The 9,557-nt window shown below is 40.5% G+C and overlaps 1 pseudogene; it reads right to left on the bottom strand.

Annotated features, from left to right (window-relative positions):
* Positions 1-667: 667 nt before the first annotated feature.
* LOC147827962 (F-actin-capping protein subunit alpha-1 pseudogene) lies at positions 668-8,476 on the bottom strand (annotated as a pseudogene).
* Between the last annotated feature and the right edge of the window lie 1,081 nt (positions 8,477-9,557).

Here is a 9,557-nt window from a genome sequence, read left to right as displayed (position 1 = left end):
ATTATTACTAATACTGTGAGAGCCATGAGGTTTTATTATGTTTAAGTACTTTATCACTTGCACCTAAAACAAGGTTGGCACGTAGAAGGTGCTCAGTGAAATTTGTCTAATACATAAAAATGAGTAAATTACACTTCAAGAAGAATCCCAGGATTCTAGAGTCTTATGTCTTGTTTATCTCAGTTGGAATGAGTTCCTGGTGGAATCATGTTTTTAAACCCTTTGTTTCTTTTAAGTCCTCATTTCTCTAGAGTAAATACCCACCATTGGTTGTTGGGCCATATGGTAAATGTACATTTAAATTCATAAGAAATTGTCAAACTCTTCTCCACACAGCTGTACCATTTGTCACTCCTATCAGTAATACGTGAGAATTCTAGTTGCTCCACATCCTTACTAGCACTTGGTGTTGTCTAATTTTCATTTATTGCATTTATTTAGATTTGTTTTTTAGGCACTCTAGTAGGAAGGGGGTGATTTCACTGTGGTTTGTTTTTTTTTTTAAAGAACAAAAGAGGTATATTTCTACTGGACTACCTGATTCAGAAGATAGTGTGGTGTGATGGATGGATAGTATGAATGACAAGTAATACAAATATATTTTATTTGAAATAAAAAATGCTAATGCAGCTTTCACTTAGAAACAAGCTCTTGCATGACTGTATTACTGAGCAAAACAAAGCTGAAGCATAAACAGCCTTCTTTTTTAACATGTATCTGGAGAGAGGTGGGAAGACACTACTTGGCTTTTTAAGAAACTGACCTCCCTTTAAGGCCTGGTCATCGAAGTGTAAACAATGTAACTGAATCCACCATTGTCAGTTGTCCTATTGTACCTCTGTCACCTGTGTGTTCTGACATCACACAGGTACCTGCCAATATACCTCGGAAGGGTTGCTATACTGCAGTTACTTTTGAGCTCTTGGTAGGCAGGACTAAGGAAGAGTAATTTGGAACAAGTTTTACATCCTATTTAGAAAACTCTAGTATTCCCTTAAATAACAGGTTACAATAGAGAGATACTGCCTGGAAATTACTCTTTTAACGTTGGTTTAGTTTTAGTTTTTGTGATTTATAGAGCTGTTTGACTCATTTGCTTAGCATACAATTCTGCCACAAAGTATTAAAGGACAAGATATCCGTGATTCCTTCAACACTGCATTTTTCAAGGTTTTTTTTTTGTTGTTTTGTTGGGTTTTTTTGGTACCGGGGATAGAACTTGGGACCTTGCACTTGTGAGGCAGGCGCCAGAACCACTTAGCTAAATCCCCGCCTGCATTTTTCAAGTTTTACTACATCCACAGTATGTCAGCAGTTCTAAAAAAAACAAAAAAACAAAACAAAACAGAAAAACAAAAATGTAAATTGGTAAAATTCTTCTAAAAATGCAGGTGTCAGTACCTACAATAGGGAAGACCATGAGAGAGGCCCCTCCTCTCCAGAAAAGCAAACGTGTTCATGTGCAGGGAATGTGGTTCAAGTCTTGGATTTTAAAACAAGTTCCCCCAGAAAAGCTGGCTATCATGGAACTTCCAGAACGCTTATTTTGGCCCTACCAAATGGATCTGAAAGGCCCCAGTGCAAAGTTTAAAAAAATAACAGTTATGAGATGCTACAAATGATGATCAAAGCAGTCAGAGGGAAGAATGAATGTATCTTCCATTTAGCTGGTTTGTAGCACAGCCTCTTAGCTGCTGGATCAGTAAAAACCACTAAAGTACCAGAAGTGCTTTGAAGCATAGGGGTAAAAAAGTACTGAACATATTATTTAAACAGTAACAGGACTTCATGGCTAGGAAAATTTTCTAAATAGTAAAATGACTCCAAGATAGATCTTTCTTTCCAACATAAAACATAGCAGAAAAAAAAAGATTTACAAGTAGATATAATAATAACAGAAAATTACAAGGCAGAGATCACAAGGTCAAGACAATGCTATAGGTTCAACAGGATTCCATGAGACTAGAAAATCTGTTAAGTTTGAAAGCCCTAGCAAAATAGCACTTTTGTTTATAAATCACTTCTTTATCAAATGGCCACGTGTTGAATCATTTTCTTTCCACATACTGAAGAGTCCTACAGTCAGCCTTTCAGCATTCTGCATCTCTTTGCTAATCTTGTAACTGAGTATCTTGTTCCAGTCCATTGTGGTGCGGGTAACCGGAAGCTGCCAGTGCAAGGCCTCGAACATGGTGTCTGACATTGTTTGATAGTTTTCACCAATCCATGTCTGATACTCATTTTCTGCATTGTCTATGATTTTAATAAACTCCTTCACAGTCTGGACTTCATTCGAAACATTTATTGAATCTTGCACATCTTTATGACTAACCAATTGAACATCACCATCTTCATAACGGTGAACCTGGATCTTGAGCACTCCAACTACTGGGCTGTAGACGGAGTGATGGTGAACTTCCACTCTGGTCTCCCACGGCCACTCCAGCAATTTTTAGGCTGGAACTGGTGGCTTTCAATACACGCAATAATAGTCTGCTGCCCATCTACAGGTTTGCATACACAGTACAGAAGCTGTTGGGATAAGGATTACACACGCTCTTAAAGCAGTGTCACAGGATTCTCTCCGAGACTTTAAACTTCCCTCTATTTCCTCTGGCTGGGGGGTCACTCGCTTCTTTCCGTGAGTGATCACGCTTAAAGGAAATTTTGTTTCTTGGATCTAAAAGTCTGCTATTACCCAGATCACCATGCTCTGTAGTTAAAACCTGGTCTTCATAGCCTTCTATCTTCACAGGTGTGAACTGATCCATGTCATACTGGGCAAATGCATGGGCTGCCCCTTCCCTGAGGAGACTGTCATTGTTAGGTAGCAGCCAGACATCATTGACTACTTCATTAAACTTCCCTGGAGGTGCATGAGTGATGAATTTGGCAGCCATGCATACCTTCTCCTCATCCAACACCCAATCCTCAAAGTCCGCCATCTTGGGCTGCTCTGTCACTGTGATTTTAATTTGGATCTCTCTGAGAGCTTCTGATGTTGAGTATCTTGTGTTTATTTGCCATTCATCTATTCTCTTTGGTAAAATGCTTATTTGCTAATATTTTCTTCCAGTCTATACCTTGTCCTTTTCTTTCCTAAGCAGTGTCTTTGATACAGCAAGTTTTTAATTTCTATAATGAAGTCCAGCATCAGAATTTTCTCTTTCACAGATGGTGTTTTGCGGCCATCTGTAAGAACTTTTGGCCTCATTCTAGTATTGTTTCTTGTTTCTCCCTCAATGATTTCTAGATGCATGTTTGACATTTAGTTTAAACTGATGATCCTTTTGAGTTGAATTTTGTATAAGTATTGTGGTTTGGGTCAAAGTTTGTTGAAAAGCCAAGTCTCTCCTTAAAGATTGCATTTGCACTTTTCCAAGAAATCAGTGTCATACTCCTGTGGTCCCCCTGACTCTGCATGCTGTACCCCTTCTGTCCCACTGCCCTATGTGTCTGCCCACTCCCCAACACCATGACATTGGATTAAAGCATCACTAGAGTAAAAATTGTTACAAACAGCTACTGTGAGTCTTCCAACTTTTTCCTGGAGCCACTTTCTAAATATTCTCACTCTGTTTCTCAGACGTAGGAGAAAGTGAAGGACAGAACACTTTTACTGAGCACTGTCTATGTGATCGGCAATGGACCAAGGGAATTTACAGCACTCTTTAAGTTTTAAACTAGAGCATTCCAGGTGTATGTTGCTTTCTCATTTCTGAAGATAAGAGAGCTGAACACCAGAGAATTTTAACAGAATGCTCAGGGGTGCACAGTTAATATGAGCCAGAGCAAGCACTCAGTCCTGGGACAGGCAGGGTGACCTCCAAACACCCTTCCTACTGCACAGTGCTTCCTGGTAACTCCTCCAGGTTCTCAGTGAGTGGAGAAGGCCCCAGAGCACCTGGAATGCTCCACTGGATTTAAAAATGAACCATTTTTATTAAACAAAAAGGCCCGTCCTATGGTTCCCACGGATCTTTTGTCCCAGGGTGGAGTTGTACATACTCCTAGCTGCACAGTCTGAGCAGACAGCCTGCTTCGGCCTCTTCAAATCACAATGCCGAGTTAATCATCTAAGAGCAGACTGTCACACTGGCTCCACGAAGATAAATAATCAAGGATTGTAAGTCTTTAATTTAATACAACGTCTTCTCATTAATTAAATGCCAATTACCTGCTTGTCTTTCCTGGGAACTGGCCTTAGCAATCAATCTTTTCAGAAACGTTGTACACACGTGCTCACAGGGGTATTAATATCACCTCAAGATTTACAGGCCCTGCACTCTTCAGCTTAAACCATCCTCAAACACTCTACACTGTAACCTCAGATCTTCGTTATAAATTTCCTGCTCTCTGACCTAACTGGTTCTTAAATTTCCATTCCCCCACAGGCTCCAGGAGTGCATATTTATCATATCATATCGAGACGCATACTTCTTAAGGACCAACACGCTCCAGCAGGCCTTGCATTTGAGATCTCTGGCCTATCCTCCAACCTTGAGCTTTTTCTTTTCACAACCTTGGGGGCTAGGTGAGTAACTCTGTCCATTACTCCCCGTGCAGGGATGCAAAGGAAAATCATTTATTCACAATATGATCTTGCAGTTTGACCCCTCGGAAACCTTGGGAATGCCCTACCCTCACTGATCTGAGCCTTCAGTGGCAGCAAATATCAACACTGGGAATATTCCCATTCCAGCCTTTATCAGCTGGCTGTGTGTATCTGGAATTTTTCTTAAATTTCTTATCCTCTATGTTGCTTATTCCTTATGCTCAGGCATAATTATGTATTTTATGGTTGTTATAAATTTTCGTCTTGAAAATGGCTGGTGATTTGCTCTGCAGAGCTGGTCTGGAATATGTGCTTTCTAATTGTGAATTTCAGCTCAACAAAACAAGGAGACAGAGGAGGAGGTCAAACGTTTGGAAGGAAAACCCAAGTTTGCTCAAAAAGTCAGCCACATCTTCCTACACCTGACCAGCTTTTGTTCTTTCCTCGCTACCATTTTGATCTGCCTATTCAGAACTGAATTATCTCCTCCCCAGTCACTGGTGAAACGCTCTTTTCTGGTTATGTTTTACAGTTAAAACAGTTAAGGCACACACGTGAAAAGCAGAATTTCAAGAGCTCAGGAAAGTTCAGAAAAGCACAGTATAATTTTCCCATTCCTTTTTCCAAGGCTGGAGAATCTACTCTAGGAGCAATTAAAATTTAGATGGTGTACTTATGCCTCTCTTCCTGGATATGTCAATGAGGTAGTTACTCTTCACTCCCCGCAAGAGATGAGATAATACGCCCAGTCTTACATTTCTTTTCTGTTCTTCCATCCTTAATTTTTAGCTATATTGTTATTGTCATGTTAAGATTTATCTTTTGTCTTATAATTGTATTTGGTGCTTTGTATGCAAATTCTAACATGGAGCACTTATTCAGTATTAGTCACTATAGGGTCAAATAATGTGATTATGTTTAGAAGTATAAAAGCAAAATCCTCAAAAAAGAATATTTTAAATGTCACAAAGGACCCCTGCCCTCCCACCTTCTTTCCTATTTTCTGGGCTATGCTTATCAGCCACTGTTTCTTATACACAGTTTTTTTCTTTACTTTGTCAATTTGTTTGCTTAAGCGTCACTTCTCCTCTAGTAACTTTCTCATGTAGAGGATTTAGGTGGTAAGCTTTTTGTAGTTCTTATGTATTTAAAAATCTACTTGCTCTGTCCTTACATTTGACTAACAGTTATGGGCTAGATTTATAATATTAGACCTGAATTATTTCATCTTGGATGTAGTTAACTATGACATTCTGTCTTAGGTATTACACTAACTGCAGAATGTCCATCAGACTATTGATGAATTCACTGACATTCATAAAAAGTGTACAAATGACTTCATGGTAGGTGGCATGGCCCAGGTATCATGCTAAGCTCTGCATCCATTTTACTTCTTTCGACATCCCCGTGGGATCAGTTGTGTTACTGCTCTCATTTTAATGAAGGAACCCAGACTCCAAGAGATTAAGGAACTTGATCAATAACTCAGAGCTAGTGTGCAGCGAGTCCTGTCCTGGACCGAGCTTCCCCGCCTGACTTCAAATCCTGTTTCAAACACGATACTAAAAATGTGAATTATGCACCACCATTATCCCCGCTGCAAGTTCCTTTTTTTTTTGTTTGTTTTTCACTGTAATCTTTTCAACCATATGCTCTGCAACTGGCTGAACCATATAATTACAAGTTAGTCCTCGATGGGTCGTCAATGTGGACAGGGTCAAACATCTTGCAAGAGATGTTTCATTGTTTAGTATGACCAATGAATTCCTTGAGGTTTGACCAATTCATTTCTCAAAACTGTAGGAAACAGAGTAGTAAGACATTATCCTTGATGATGAATATATTGCCAATGATTCTTATCAGTACATCAAGGGCTGTGAATTACTGTAGCTTTTTTCCTTCTGTAGCAGAAATAGTTGCACTTCAACTTACTAATATTCTTTTAACTAATCCCCAGTCATATTGATGACAGTTATTAGATGGCAGGGCAGGGCTGAAATTGTTTGAGATGGGAATGAGAATAATGAGTAATATTGAGGCTCATGCTCAAAAAGTGCCCTTATGAACACAGTATTCTGAACTGAACTCAACCTACCTCATTCACTCCCAAGGAGTGGTGGCCTCAGGTCCCGCCTGACCCTGTCACATGACCTAAGGGTAGCAGTTGCTGAGTGGAAGGAGTTGATCAGGTGACTTTCACTAATCTCTCCAGATGATCAGACGTTCCGAATAGAAATTCCATGTGCTGAAGCTCCATGAGGGCATGAGGTACTTGGAGATTTTTGGTTCTTTCCCTCCTTACACTTGTTAGTATTTTACTATTTGTTACGCCAGCATTTCATCTTTTTTCTTGTTTAGAGTTTTTCGTTCCTCATAATCAAATATCATCCAACCAAGAGAGACGCTTTAAGCTTCTCTGATATCAGAGAGAATTCTAGGGATGCACAAATGTGCAATCCCACTTCAGCCGAAGAGCACACACACTGGCCTCTGCAGACTGGGAAGACGTAACGTCCCAAGAAGAGCTACGGGCTTGGCCTCTCTTCACTTGGGTCCAGACTCACTGCGGTTAGCGATACATGGCGTTTACACTTGAGAGGCGTGGAACATGTGCAGTACATGTAAGGACCATCATCACATGTCTCACAAAGAGCTAATTGTGTGTGAAAGGCAACCCACCAGTGACATGCACGAGTCCGATACACTCCGGCCCTGGCTCTTCCACAACAATTTCATCCAACCATGCCCTCTTTCTCCAAAACATAACATGACAAAGCAGATCGTTCACTTTGACCTCCGGAGGATATGGAAACATTAAAAAATCAAATATTCTTTTTTAAATAAACAGCTTTATGAAGACCTAATCACCCTGCATATTAGCTCCAAGCCCAGGACATACACGATTACCATTTTCTCATTAACACCGCTGCTAATTCTTCGTGCTGGATCCAATTTTCTCCATGTCTCAGACAAACCACTCACTCTAATTTATTAGCCTAAGAGCTGCTGAAGTATTAAAGGTAGGAAAAATTATGTGTTTTTCTTTCCTCCAGAAATTAGACTCCCATCACAAGGGACTTAAATTCCTTATTCCAGGAACCATTTCTCCACCTTCTTTTTTCATATCTAGCGCTGGAACGCTGGCCGACTTTGCCCAGGGTAGAATGTAATGTTCTCTTTCTTGTCTTTGTAAAAGTAACTTTGCATTTATCTTTAGAATTATTTTATCATTTTATGAACAGTTTAACATATTTACTCACACGAAAATGGACAGAGTGAAGATTAGGGACATTTTATCTGAAGTGAAGAGCTCATACAGAAGCTAAATAAATAAACTGGCTGAAATACAAGCTAAAGGGCCTAAGTTGTGGATACCAACTATGGACATAAAGTCTAACCTTCAAGAAAATGCTTTTTAAGCAGAACAGAAAAAGTGAGAGTATATCGATATTGGTATTAAACAGATGTTTGTAATTAAAAGGCACACACACACACACACACACACACACACACATAAACACAGGTCTTGCTACCAGCCTGACTACAATGAAGACTGACTTGAAACTCTGACTGTATGGGAAAAATACTAAAGTCTTGAACTTATGCCTTTAACTATAATCACAACAAACTATAAAGTGTATTTTTGGAGAGTTTTTTGACTGCCTTCTCAGGAAGAAATGGGATACAACTTTCTAAAATGCTAAGATGTTTTTCTTGGTGTCCATTCCAACATCACCGTGCATGTGCCAATGTCAATATTAGCCAGGAAAGTTCTGGGTGTCGGAAGGCAGAGAATGTACTCCTTCACTTGTTTCTGAGATGCGTCCTACAAACAGTTTAAGGGGGCACACGCTTCAATCTCCAAGACTGAGCATTAGCCAGAGTGGCTGCGTTCCAGACATACACTCCAAACCACAGAGCCCCAGGACAATCACTTCATATTCATCGCTTTTTCCAATAAAACATATTTATCCTCAAATATTCTTGAAAGAATTTACTAATATTTTTCTGTTTCTGCATGGTATAGACTAAAGAAAAAGACAACAGCTATGAAAAGGAAGCCACAGTGTACAAATCCCCCTAGTTAAGACTGGACCTGTGTTTTAGAAGATGGCATAGAGAAAACAGGGCGGCTCTCTTAATTTCCATTCAGGTCACTGGTCCTGACCTCTGCAGTGAAGCTGGTGGTGAGGCCTTTGCTCCGATCCCCTCTCTGGCCCAACTCTGGGTTGAATGCTATGTGAGGTGAGGCGGATGGACACATGACGGGTGTTACTCACCCACTGCAAGGCTGCTTTGCATTGCTGACCCCCACCTGTCCCCTGGTGCACACCACGGACCACTGGAGACACCTGGGAAGGTAAGTTTCAGGGTCCCAAAACAGAATCTAACGTCACACAAGTAGAAGCATTTTCTGTTTCTGTTTCTGTTTTTTCTTTTTGGTACTGGGGATCAAACTTGGGACCTTGCCCTTTTGAGGCATGTGGTGGAACCACTGAGCTACATCCCCGGCCCTGTACAAGCATTTTCTAATGAACTAAAGTAACTGCACTGATTCAGCTGAAGACTGACAATTACAGTTTTATAAAACTTTCAGCTGGAAGGAACCATACAAGATGAATAGGCATCTCCCTCTGGAAAATCCTCTTGGTCAGCAACCACTATACATGTGTGCGGCGTGGAATGAAATGAAAGGACGACGCCTCTAGTGAATTGCTTTTGACATTGGTCCGAAGTGGAGGTGATGAAGAAGCTCTTTAAAGAGCTTGGAGAATGCTGAGCAGCAGGTGATGCCCTCAGCATCCTGGCTGAGTTAATTCACTGCAACTACTGCCAACAACTGCAGCACCCCCGGCACAGTATGACATTCATATCAATAAATGGGGAACTTCTGAATCCACACACAGCACAGCTGGACGAGCCTGCACATGGTCAGTGTGTTGGAGACGTAGCATTTGTTTCTTGAGAAAAGATTTCTCTCAGAGGAAGGCCTCTCAAGCCA

This window comes from Heterocephalus glaber, unplaced genomic scaffold (assembly GCF_053883595.1).
Source record: "Heterocephalus glaber isolate CG9 unplaced genomic scaffold, H.glaber_assembly_v1.0 deba00001428, whole genome shotgun sequence".
NCBI lineage: Eukaryota > Metazoa > Chordata > Mammalia > Rodentia > Bathyergidae > Heterocephalus > Heterocephalus glaber.
The sequence above is the reverse complement of the archived record's forward strand: the minus strand, read 5'-3'. Positions and strand labels throughout refer to the sequence as shown.